The sequence below is a fragment of the Myiozetetes cayanensis genome, unplaced genomic scaffold, assembly GCF_022539395.1.
Source record: "Myiozetetes cayanensis isolate MyiCay16 unplaced genomic scaffold, myiCay2020 scf27, whole genome shotgun sequence".
In the NCBI taxonomy this organism is placed as follows: Eukaryota; Metazoa; Chordata; class Aves; order Passeriformes; family Tyrannidae; genus Myiozetetes; species Myiozetetes cayanensis.
In genome coordinates, this window is record NW_026087488.1 from 6,814,547 (window position 1) to 6,827,631 (window position 13,085).

Genomic DNA, 13,085 nt, shown 5'->3' on the forward strand with positions numbered 1-13,085 from the left:
GGTGACAGCGCCGCGGTGGCGGCTGCGCTCCCCGCTCGCCCTCCTTGTCAGCGGCTTGCCACCACCTAGTGCCTTCCCCGGGAACTGCTCCGGCCCCGAGAGCGGCCGGAAAAACCCATTTTTAAAAAAATTGTGCCCATTTAACACAGGTAGCAGTGGCTGCGTGTTTGGCTCTGCGATCTTGCAGAGAGCCGCGTTTGCTGCGAGGCCGCGGCAATACTCGCTGCTCCAGTGCTGCTGCTTCCACTGACAAACGGGGCTTTAGTGGGATAATGTCCTTCCACCCGGCTTTGGCAGAGCGAAGCAGCCTAAAAAAAGTGACTACTTTCTAGCAGGGTGCTTGCCTCAGTGTGTGACTGCCGATGGCAATTGGTTCTGCAGGGTACAAGGATCTTTTTGATGCATCCTTGAATGTCTGACAGAGAACAAACGCTATTCTTGTAAACTCACACTTTGGAAAGACATAAAAGAAGCTGGCAATTTGAAACAACTTCCTCTATGTTCAGACCACCTCTCTGAAAGACCTAATCTGACCATTCGACTGCAGTTAAAGCTCTGTCCTTCTGCTGAGTTATAGTAAAAACAGGAGCAAGATCCTTAGCTTCCTTCTGCACTTAATTTAGCACTGATCCTAAAATCATCTCACCCTTTCATACTACAGGAATTATTTCTACTACTTTTGCCCTCATTAAGAACATCATCACATGCTCAGTTCTTTTTACACAAATCAGTGGGACTTAACTACCCTCATAATCAAGTTTAAGGTGCCAGGATCTGACCTAAGGTTATCTTGCTAATGGAGTTAGTGCTGCTTTGGCAGTGCTAGTTTTCTATCTACATATTGCAAAAATTGCTTAAACTCAGCCTCTGAAAGGTGCTGAGCAGCTGCAGTCCCCACCAGTCCTGGTGGCTTGGATATGTCCTGAATCAGTCCGGGCTCTGCTCATCACGTTTATTTGACAGGCAATAACCTTTTTATTGAACCCAGTACATTACACTGATGATCCACTCGTCAGCAAATATGATTGTAATAATCGCTCGGTATTTATTTAACAGCCAATTGCCGTCTTTGGGGAAAGAGTCAATTTACATAGTTCCAAATTAAAATTAATACATTTTCTAATGGTTATTTAATAAAGGCCAAGGTGGGGGACTTGCCTACTGGTGAGAGGTGAGGATGGGAGACCAGGCATCCGTGTGTAGTACTTGTTTCTGCCACTGCCTTGCTGGATGACCTTGGGCAAATCACTTCGCCGCCACATTCTTTTTATTCCCTTGTAAAACTGGTATAATAGTACCCTGGTGCCACGGAGCTTAATTACTGTTTGTAAAGGGTTTTAACCTCTTCAGCAAGGAAGTGCATGAATTATCCTATAGCCAGCCTGCTGCCCCTGGATGGAGGGAACATATGCAGCTGTTTATGTGCAGGGATGTCTCACATCTTAGGCCACTGAAGTATCTTTCTTTTAAGATAAAAGAAAACCTCCTTCCTCCCACGCTCTGCACCAACGTCAGAGCTTCCTATAGCTTTTAAGTGCAAAGTCTAATTTTCTCTGAATGTATGTATTCAGGAGCCTGGCCAGCCCCCCTTGGTATCGATTGCATTGGCCAATTGATGGGGCAAGGAGGGATTTTTTTCTCATCCCTAGCCTGGGTTTTCCTCATGTGATAGTATCAGACTGTCACTCCTTGTCTTGGTGCTTTCCTTTCCCTCTCCCACTCCTCCTCAGGAATATAAAACACTTCAGAAATGGGACTAGGTTTGTAATAAGTTACTTTAATTGGATTTTTTTTTAGGGGGGTATTGGTATGCACAGGTTATCTTTAAATGATTTGCTGATGTACTGCCAAGCACTGCTCATTTAACCTCCTTCCTGCTCTCTTTGTATATATGGATTCCTCTAACGATACTGGCAAACAATCTTTCAGAGAGCGTGCCACACATTTCTGCAATGCAAATCCCAAATGGAAAGCCAGCAGACACTGCCATTCCAGGGATGGCACGTCCCAGGCTCCCAGGCTTCAGTACTCAGTCTCCAATGGCTTTGGTGGGCACCCAGTGCCTTGCAGGGTGAGGTATTTACCCACTTCCAGTCCCACAAAGGTAAAGAGGAGACTTCTTTCCCTTTCTGCTTCTTTTTTATTCTTTTTTTTTTTTCTTTCCCCCTCGTTTTTTTTCCCCTCCCTGTGATCGTTGAGCCACTCCGACGTGAATTTATGTGTGTAATCATCTGTGTTGTAATTGGCAGCCTGGCATATGAGTCACTAACCAAATTAACTGAAGTTTCCTTTGGGGAAAAATGTAATCAGTTACTACACTCAGATACATTGCACTAAATTAACTCTTGCTGTTTGTAGGGGTTGGGGCTGAGCTGGCTGATGGTTTTCCTTCCTCAAAACACAGGGGAGGGGGCCAGGAACAGACAAGGGTCAAAACCCCCAAGGATGGAGTATCTTCCTCAAGAGCTCCTGCAAAGTCATTTGTAATAGTCTCTACCCTAAGAGCTCAAAAATCACGAATAACATCAGCCCCATATTATGAGACTGACTTTAAATCCAGCAAGATGAAAAAATGCATGTTTTGCTCGTTTGGGGTGTTCAATGCTTCACCATGTGAGCTTCTGTTTGCAATCCAAATTATCAGACCTCCACTTGGAGTGGGAAAGCAAGCTGGGATTTTCATAGAATCACATGATTCGAGAAGCTGGAGCTTTAAGAAAAAATCCACTATTGCAGAAGTAAGAATTAGCTGGTCAGAGTTAACAACACAGCACTTGATTGTTTTTTGTGTGAATTGAAATCAATTAGGTGCCCAAATCTAAGCAGCACTGTGGAAATAATGATAATATGGTTTTGTTTTGCTGGCTGGATTGAAAAAAAAAACAGTGAAAAGTTGAAGTAGAATAAAATACTTTATTTTATTTGAAAGGAAACTTTCTTTTTCCCCCACTAAAAAAATATTAAAAAAATAAATCAGATGCTTTAATTTAAAAACCCCTCATCTTTTAAATATTTCTTCCCCAAGTCTGGTAAACAGTTCCAGTTGAGCTTGATCTGCAACTGTCAGAAAATAAAATATTCTACTAAACAGGTCACAGGGGCCAACCCAAGAGATCCAGTCTGGTGGGTGACCGAGATGATGGAAGACTCAAAAAAGTGGTAATTGCTGCTTAGTACTCTCAGAGGCCCAGATATACAAACATGTAGGTACCAGTCTCTTCAATTTTAGCCTCTGAAGATTTGGTATCCAGTATTTTTGGCTTTTTACTGCCTGAGGAGTGTAAGAATTCTTGCTGAAGTGTTGGTGGGAGGTAAATACATTACCCAGTATGAAGTGATTCAACAAGACAGGTGGTAACGGTGACTGAGGGACCCAGAGAGCTTTCAGAAGGACCTTCCAACCTGTGCCCTGGGAATTCCAACCACGGCCTCCTGGAGAATGAAGATTTTCTAATGTCTTTTGTGTAGGACTGAACTTGCTTGGTCTGTTAGAGAAAAATGGTGTGTGGAGCCCTGTGGGAGGGGCAGAAGGAAGGCAGTTTGACCACGATGGGCAGGCACAAACCCCCAAACTGCTCACAGACTGTCCTGCAACTGCTGCAGGTATAACCAGGAGATTAAAAAATTTTGGCCTTTCTTGTTCCCACTGAAGTCAGTCAGCTGGTGCAGTGCAACTTAAGTTATGACACCTGCTTTTATTTTAACCTTAAACTCTCTTCAGAAAGACTCTCTCTGAAAAGGTCTGGGATTTTTCCTCTTTTTTTGCCTTTCTTTCCCTTTCTTCTTTGGTGCCCCTGCAAAAATATAGCACCAAGTGTCTCAGCACCACTGTGATTCTTTAGCATAACTCTGACTTCTGACTACACCAGGATTTCCTTTCTCTTTCATCTTCTCAAATTTTTTTTCCTTCATATATTTATTTTAATAACTAGAACAATCTATTTTTGCAGTTGGAAGAATGCAAAATTCAATTTATCTCGGAGAACACCTAAAATGAATTCACTCAGAAAGGGGGTGGTGGAAGATTTAGGTCCTGACTGTGAGCTTTTGACTGGAGTCATTTGTCATTTTGCTTCACGGGTCGGAGCAATGAAGGTTTTATAGTGTGAGCCTTTCAGTGACAGAGCTGGGTGTGATTTCCCACTGCTGTGATGGGGTTTGCTTTTCCAGGCCTTCATAAGCAGCCTATCCAAATCCATATCTGCCTGAGACTGGTGTAGAGAAGGGTTGGATTGGACACGGTCCTGCTGTCATCCTTTTACTCGGTGTGAAATCAGCTCTTCTGTGCTGAGGATGAGCTTGAGGCATCCGGATCATGGATACAGACACTGAACACATAGAACATTCCTGGGAACTTCTCCCTCCATGGCCTAACTCAGGCCTACAAGGTGCTCACTGATATATTAATGCTGCAGAAATCAGAGCAAATAGCTGCCTGGAGGTGTGCTTGGTGCTGGGTGTTGATGAAGCCAAACTGGGGATACTTTCTGATCCATGAGGGTGCTGCCTGGGATCCCATGGCTGAATAATCCCTTGAAGGAATTTGGGTACTCTCTGACTCCTGCTGAGTGGTTGCATTTTCAGCTGGTGGGATCAGTTTGCTGGGGCAAAGAACCAGCTGCAGTGGAGGCTGTAGAGTCTGTGTTCAGGGAGGAGGTGGAATCACAGGGCTGGGCATATCTTCGTGGTGGGTGTATCACAAACCCTCTTTGGCAGAAACCTTGGGAGGACCAAGGTATTGAGGGCAAGTTGGCTCTTTCAGCCAAAGCAGAACTGCCCTGAAATGTCTTTTCAATGGAAATTGGAGCACAGAGAGCAGTGATGCTCTGATGGTGGGGATGCTTTTTGGCTGTTGAAGGAGCAGGGGAGGGAATCTGGGTGTGCAGATTCCCAATCCTTCCAGTCAGTTTACACAAGTCTCTGCTTGTCAACACCCCCTTCCCCAAAGTTATTTATCTTCCTGTCTGTTGCTGAGAGCTCTTGGATCCAAACAAACTGAATCAGTTCACACCTGCCATATAAACCAGGAATGCTGTAATAAGTGGGTGGGCTTCTCTGCTGAGAGCTCTGTGGTCAAGTGGGGTGGGCACTTGTGCTCTTCTCTCTCAGGGAGGGGGAAAGCAGGGCTGGGTCAGGCCTGACAGTCCTGGGACAGCTGGGACACTCCTGCCGTGGCTCCAGAGTGACTGCTGAGACAGCCTTTCTTCCCTGGCCCTTCCCAAAGCGAGCAGTGGAGGCAGAACATCAGCCAGCTTTGCCTGGTAACACCCCACTAATGCATCTCCTTCCTCTAACAGTGACCTGGCCCCCAGCACAGCCCTGGCACACCCAGAGCCTCCCACTGCCATCCAGGGCACAAAAGGGACTGGAGGATGAGCAAGGAAGCATCAAGGAAACACTTGGGAAGTGCTCTAACACAGTTTCTGTCGTGCTGCAGCTTCCAGCCCGCTCTGGGGGTGTGTCAGGGTGTGTGGATGCCCCGGGGTGTTGGGGGCACAGGGATATTCCAGCTGCTCTTGCCCACAGTGGCTGCAGTGCCCCGTTCTCAGCCTCTCGTTGTTGCTGCACTATTAGAGTTGTGCCAGAGCTGCAGAGAGATCTTTGAAACGTGCATTGTAATCGATGCAAGGCAAAATTTGCACTTGGAGTGGTATAAATAGTGCATAAATATCCTTCTTGCTGTCTGCACTGAGGTGAGTCTTGTCTCCAGAGCTTCCATTTTTATTGCCTTTTTTTTTTTTTTTTTCTCCCTTCACAATGCTGAATTGACTGACTTTATCTTGGCACTTTCTGTGTCTTGCCAAAAGAACAAACTCAAAATAGCTTTCTGGGGTGCATTTTGGAGGGTTTTTTTCTGTGCCACTGAAAGAAAGGAAGGTTGTTCCAAAGAATGCAATTTCTTTTATCCACTTTCATCCCGAGTTTACACATGGGCCATTAGCTGCCAGCTGAGTGGTAAACACATAAATGGTGGAGGCAATGCCTACATTTCTGAGCCACTTTCTCCCCTCCAAAAGCTTTTCCCCTTCTCCCTAGCTGTGGTTATGAGCTTGCAAAACTCACTTAAACCTTTTCCACCAGCAGAATTAACTTCCATTAATGTTATGAGTGCTCCAGGCAAAAGAGCATTACTCTGTTACACCTCCTCTGAGATGCCTCGAACAGGTTGAATGACAAAGCAGCCATTTAAAAACCTGTCTGAAGATCATTTACCAAGGAGGGGGAGTTTTGTAGCTCAGTTGTTTGGGAAGTGGAAAGTCTCAATGCAGTTCCCAGATCTCCAGGAGTGTTTTGGCATGAATCTGGAATATGCAACCTCTGGTTTTTCTGACTTTCATCTTTTTCTTTTGTATCAACTTTGTCCTCTGGAAAAGGCTATTGGTGAGCTGTGCTGGGGGCACGGTAGTGGAAAACATAGTCCTTTATCTCCTTGAGCTCCAATGGTTTGGGTAAAAAATGAGAGATAACATCGCTTCCTTCTGGTGCATTTTCTGCCTTTATTTAGAGTGAAGGACCTGATCCCAAACAGGAGCGTAAAGTGCAACACAAATATGAAATGTAACTGAATTTCTGTGTCTTTTAATCCCTTGTCCATGTAATTTCAAGTTCACTGGGATTGGTGCAGTGGCTGCAATCTCCTACTCCACCTTTGTAGGTCGAGTTTCTGGGCAGGTCTCCCTGAATTTCTGCATAGTTACAGGATTCTGAGGAGCAGGCAGAGCCCATTTTACTCAGGAATGGAGTAGGTTGTGAACAGGTCTGTCGTTGAAGCATTTATTGTTTTTCAACTTAAGTTATGGTTTCATATAAATAATATATGTAGCTAGTCAATGCTTGGGAAATGCATTCTTTTCCTTGTGAAATATTTATGGACGTCAGTGCCTACTAAGTACCCAGTCAATTTTGAGAATACAGCTCCAGTGAGAAGCCTTGGTTGCCTTTAAAGTCTTGGCCAGGGTGGGACAGACCTGTTAGCTGAGAGATACTGGAAATCTGATTTTTTTTATCTCTTGATTCACCCCTCTCCTTCCCCTCTTTGGGTGGGGTCTGTCCATGCCACCTAGGATTTGGAAAACGGATTTTATATTGGTGAAGTTTTTGTACTGACAGAAAAGACAATGGAATCTTCTCTATCACTAGAGGACAGGTATGGTATGACCTGGTTAAAAAGATAATTCAGTTGAAATCTGTTGGGATCTTTCACCTGTCAGTCAAATAATTAAAATTATTGCTATATTTTCTATAACAAGGTGTAACCTCCAAAATGCTGTCACTATTCATTCATTCTCACACCTTCAGAGTGGCAATGAGAATTAACCCAGACATGGGTTTGGTGGTGGGACAGTGCAAGGTGACTTTCAAACCAGGGGACATCTGAGGCTCCTGGCACTTCTCCAGCCTGGGCAGAGGTGCTGCCGTGGAAGAACTGCTGGGGTTTAAGACAAAGAAACTACCTGTTCATCCTTTATCTCAGATCATATTTCAGCCTTCTGATTCCCTGCTGGAAATCAGATCCTTCTGTCCTGCTCTTTGAGTGGATGACACGAATTTGTGATGGATGAGATTCAAAGAAGTGGACACCTGGATTTTTATTTTTTTCCTTGCCTTTTTTTCTTTTTCCCCCCCAAGAAATCAGCACAGCAGCTCCTGCACTTGAAACAGGCACTTGGGGCGTAGTGGTGAGTGAACACTTTGAAGTATCAAGGTTTTACAGGAGCAGAGATGGCTGAAAATAAAATTAAATTCTGAAAAACCACCCCGAATTCAAGAATCTGCAAATCTTTTTGAACTTACTCGAGTCACCTAAATAATTTAAATAATTTTGGGGGTTTTTTTTATGTCCAGCTCTGACTCCTGCAGGCTGGAGCAGCCATCACTGGCACCAATGACAAGCTGCTTTTGTAACACTTACTGCAGTTTCCTGCTCTGGTGGCCTGTGAATGGATGATTTCTTTATTTTTTTGCTTAATAAACAGCCCTCATGTATCCGTCTGAAACTCACACCATTAAAGCCTTAACTCAGCAATCTAAAATGATGTATTTTTTTCCCCTTACCTACATGTCAAATCATAAACATCAGCCTTTGTAATAAATATTTCTATTTTATATGTATCTTTTTATGCCTTCATCCCAGTTGTATTTTCAAGGCTAAGGGCTTCAGTATGAGAGTCTTGCTGCATGTTTAACAAACAAATAGTGAAAAATACGATATGCTGATGTGGAGATTATTACACATAAATCATTGAAAAATGCTCTTTTTTAGAGAAGAGAATCACAAAAGGAGTCATTGACCTGAATAAAAGAAGCTCAGCTGTACTCCAGAGAATTTGCCATTTTCGATACATGTTAGTGCTTGCTAACAATTGTAATTTATTAATCCTTCTCTCTCTTCTTTTCCTCCCTACTTGCACATTTGATTTTTACTGTAAGCAAGAATTGCATTTATTTCCTAAGAGTGTAAATTGATCTTCTGGTCACTGATAACCACTAAAAGCTATTTGATAGTCAAAATAATCTCTCCAAAGACCCATAACCAAAGTAGGTAGAAAAGGCCTCCTCACTAGATCATTCCATTTTAATATTTCCAAGAGAAAAAAGCAGTATTTGCATCCTGAAACGGAGCCAAGGATATTCTGGCCTGATTTGCAGGTCATAACTCTCCTCCTGCTCTGTTTGCAAACAGAAGCTCCCTGCCTGGTGTAAATTGATGGAGCCCTGCTGCCCCAAATGAAATACAGTCAGCTCTGCTGAGAGACTCCAGGATGGGGAGCAGTGATGGGATTTTTTTTCATATCTCTGGAAAACAAGGATGTCTGTTTTGCTGTTTAAACCCTTGGAAATCGGGGCTTCTTCTGCAGAGAAACCAGAGACAGTTTAGACGATCCAGCTACATTAAGAGATGTTCTTTTTATTTAGACCTCGAGTGTATCTGTTGTTTGGAGTCTTGTCTTGTCCAGGAACTATCAGGCCCCTGCTTTGGCATCCCAAAGCTTCCCTCTAAATCCAGTGTTTGCCCAGCACGGATTCACATCCATGGACAGAGGGGTGCATGTGCCCACCTGCACTAGGTGTGATTGCCTTTCTCCTCATGTCCCTGTTTTCCAAATGGAGGTGCAATAGTTGAGCGTTTTATACCCCCAGAACTAAATTCTGCAAAGGAAGAGACAAGGAATGAAACAGTCCGGGGTGAGGGAATCTTATAAATATCCAGCTGTGATTTGTGATCTCCAGGTGTCTGCCTGAAATAGGAGGAGTTTTCTCTCTCCCAACGCTTCCAGTTACCTGGAGAAGTGCCTTCGAGTGGAGCTGCACTCCCAGTACCATGTTTTGTTTCATTTAACAAATGCTGCCTTTTTTATACGAGCTGTTTCCTTCCTTTGTCGACGTGCTCAGAATTTGTCTGAGGAGAGTTTTTCTGAGCATCTTCCCTGTGGTGTGTTGCTGACAGAAACAATCGAGTACTTAACTGATCATTAGTGCGTGGCTTTCCCTTTCAGCTGCAGCCACCCTATTTCTGAAGAGAGGCTGTGACGTGTCTACTGTTTAAGTTTTAAACCTTACTCAGGTCCAGTAGGTGCTGTGCAAAGCTTAGTTCTTCTCTCGTCTGAAAATAACCTTTTTTTTCCCTGTTACATGGCTGAGGTGCTTCCTTCCTAGAACACCAATTACCCCCCAACTTCTCCTCTTTGGTGCTTGTAAAAAATATTGGGGGGAAAAATGTTATGAAATAAACCATCATGCAAAGAGAAATAACTGAGAGATGTGTGGTATGTTTGTGCCATACATTTTAGCAAATGTGGACCCCAGAGTATCTGCCTTTGTAGCTAAATTTCTGTATTCTTACATTTATTGAATCAGCAATGTCCCCATTCGTTATGTAACTCGAGCAGCTGGTCAGCCTTTCATGTGATGTACAGTTTCCTTTCCTTCTCACAGTAATGACAGAATAATGCTATTATTCTTCAGCACCTTTCAGCTAATGTTCCTTTAGATTGTCATCCTTACTTCTGTGTAAATGCAGATCCTAATTTAGAAGAATTACCTCTGAGTAAAGCATTATTTTATCCTGGTAGGGCTGGGAAAGGGCTTCTTTCCAAAAGGGAACTGTTGGACAGGTTAAAGAAACTGTTGTCAGCATCATCCCTTTTGTGTGCCTGAGCAGTTTCGGAAAAAGGGATGTAATTATTGGCCTCAGCCAAAAACAGGGAGGGAAAAGTCTGTATTTCACAATCCTTCTCTCCACCACAGGTCCCTCTTTGGGCTTCTGAGAGAACCTGCCACTACCTCCCTCAGTCTTAGCAGATCACAATATCCTTCAGCACACTTACACTTTATGCCTTCCCCCTTTTCTCCCTTCTTTCACTTCTTTCTGAATTTATTTACTGTCTTGGTGAAAACTTGACACTATCAAAAAATGGGTGTTGGTAATTTGAAACCTTTCTGGATGACAACTCACTATTTTCACCCACCTGGTCCATCCCACGTGGTTTTGTAATAATTAAGACCACAGGAGGAGCAGTCAGGAGCTGAAGGGAGTGGAAACCAGTTCTCCAGTAGCTACAGAGCTGTAGCAAAGAGATCATCTGATTCCAGCTGTGCAAGGACCTTGCACAATTCCTGCCCCCTTCTCTCCAAGACTGAGAACAGAAAAATAAACCGTTGAGAAGCAGCAAAGTACAGAAGGTACAACAGCAACCCACTGACCTTTCCAGTGTGTGCTCCTGCCATGCTGCTCTAAATTATGTTTTAATAGAAAGAACACAGCTTTTGCCTTCTATTAAGCAAACAAACCCAACAACACACTTTGGGGAATTGTCAGAGTTTGGGGTCTGACTCACAGCCTGTTGAGGTAACAGAAAATGCTTCTCATTGTGTGTGTTTTGGTTCCTTTTGTAGAACTGGTTGTGATGGAAAAAGCAAAGTTGGGCACATTTGAAATGTCTGGTGTCAGACCAAGGGCTCCCTTCTACAAAATGCTGAGTAAAGCTGGCTAGAAAACAAAACATCTGTTTCAGGAAAAATGGGGATGTTTTAGAATTTTGGTCTCATCAAAATAAAAATAAGGCTGCTTGATGAAGAGAGAGCAAGTGAGCAGAACAGAGGGCCAGCTCCCAGCACACCAAGGCCTGGTGCTGAGGGTATTCCTAGAGGATGTAGGAGACCAGCATTCATGTTTGTGGTGTAAAACACCTCCTTGACTGGGATTAGCACAGTTGCTCCTGTTGGATTGACTCTGACTTGATAAAAATCCCATTCCTTGGGGCAGAGGAGACAGGATGACCCAGAGGTTGGGGTATTTGCAATGACTGTGGGAACACTGTGTCAAATCCTTGCTCTGCTCCATTTGGAGCCAGCTCAGTCTTTTCTGTATCACAGGGTGCAAATCCACATCACCAGGGAATGTAACCACTGGGCTGCTGGCTATGCTGGCATCCTTTCCCAGTCAGTCTTTGTCCATCAGTCTCAGGCTGGGTGGGAAGATTCCTCCCAGCAAGCAGTTTGTGTTTCCCACAAAAAGTTTCAGTTCTGAGAGATCAGCATTTTCTGTCTCCCCCTGGCCCCGAAAAAATGGAAAACCCAACCCCCTCTAGTTGGAAAATGCCTGACTAACACCAGCACTGAGCCCTGATGAGGTCAAGTGACTGCTTGCCTCCTTCCAACGTTTGTGTCTTTGAATTTCATAACACTTTGAGGGCTGCTCTTCTGGCAGGAAATTGCAAAAAAGCCAAGGCTGCATTTAAATGGTGCATTCAGCTGCAGCTTGCACCGAGGGCAGTCTGGAAATAATCTTTATATAGAAGATGTTGTCTCAACTACCTATTGAACACACTGAACCTCCCACATGCCTGATCTCCCTGCTTTGCACAAAACATCAAATTCAGCTTTTAAATCCCAGGACCAGTACCTAAGAAAGAGACCTGGAAAGAGTAGCTTTAGTAATCCAACCCATAAATCCACCCCAAAGGGACTTCCACTGTCACATGATGACAAACTGGGAATGTGTATGTTGAGAAGGGAGGGGAAGAAAAGATAAGGGGGTCAGAGGGGTCTAAACCACAGATTTTGTTGGCATTAGAAATGTGACCACTGCAGGCAGCAGGTCCGTGGAGCAGCTTTCCCAGCCAGGAGATCACTGTTTGTATTCCTACCTCTGCTCTTGGTCTGTTGAAGGGTTCTCAGACAAATTACTTTCCCCTCTGTGCTCCTGTTTCCCTCCCTTTAAAGTGCTGTCAGTGGCGTTTGTTGACTTTGTAAAGCACTTTGAGATCTGTGGGCAAAAGGGATGTGTTGGAGTTTTTGTACTTCAGAGAGGGAAGCAGCTGTAAAACTGAAGTTTGGAGTCGTCCTTGTGTTCCTGTGTCTCTTTCCTCTAAGTGGTATTTTTTTCTTTTGGGAAGAAAGTCGTGATTGCAAAGCACCCCAGGACACGGTGGGTGCACAGACAGGGCAGGTACAAACAAGTAATGTCCTTTGCTCATGAGTAAAACAAGACTGAAGCAAAGAAAATGTGCATTAAATAGAAATCATGTAATATTAAATAAAAAAGCACTTCAGTGTTGCTATTTTCCGTGTCTAGGCCAGAATAAAAATTGGTTTAATGCCTTTGAGCCCTTGTCACCTCTTGCCATGGGCCTCAGCAGCAATCAATAATACAGCCCAAGCAGCTGTATTGGGAGACTTCGTTCTGCCATTTGATTCCTAAACAGATTTTTCATGACCAAGATAGAGAAGGGAACAAATGACTATTCAAGAAAGCTTGTTATAGAATGAGATCCCATAGTCCAGTCCCACAGCTTATGGTCCACATGGAAGCCCAGCTGAGAAACCCAGCGTTGCTTTATCAGCAAATTTACAAATATTTACTGAGAACAGAAGTCAGATGGGAAGGAGTGTCTGATCCAAGCTATGCATAGCTGCCCTAAGCATGAAAACAACTGTTTTTTCTCTTTTTTTTTTCTTGCTATATGGGTGGTCTCCAGTGTTATCCATAAATAATCTATTTTTTTGTTAACTTTGTACAGGATAAAGAGGATAATAACCGTACCAGCTTCACCAGCCCGTGGAGAGAACAGCTGAAGAGAGCA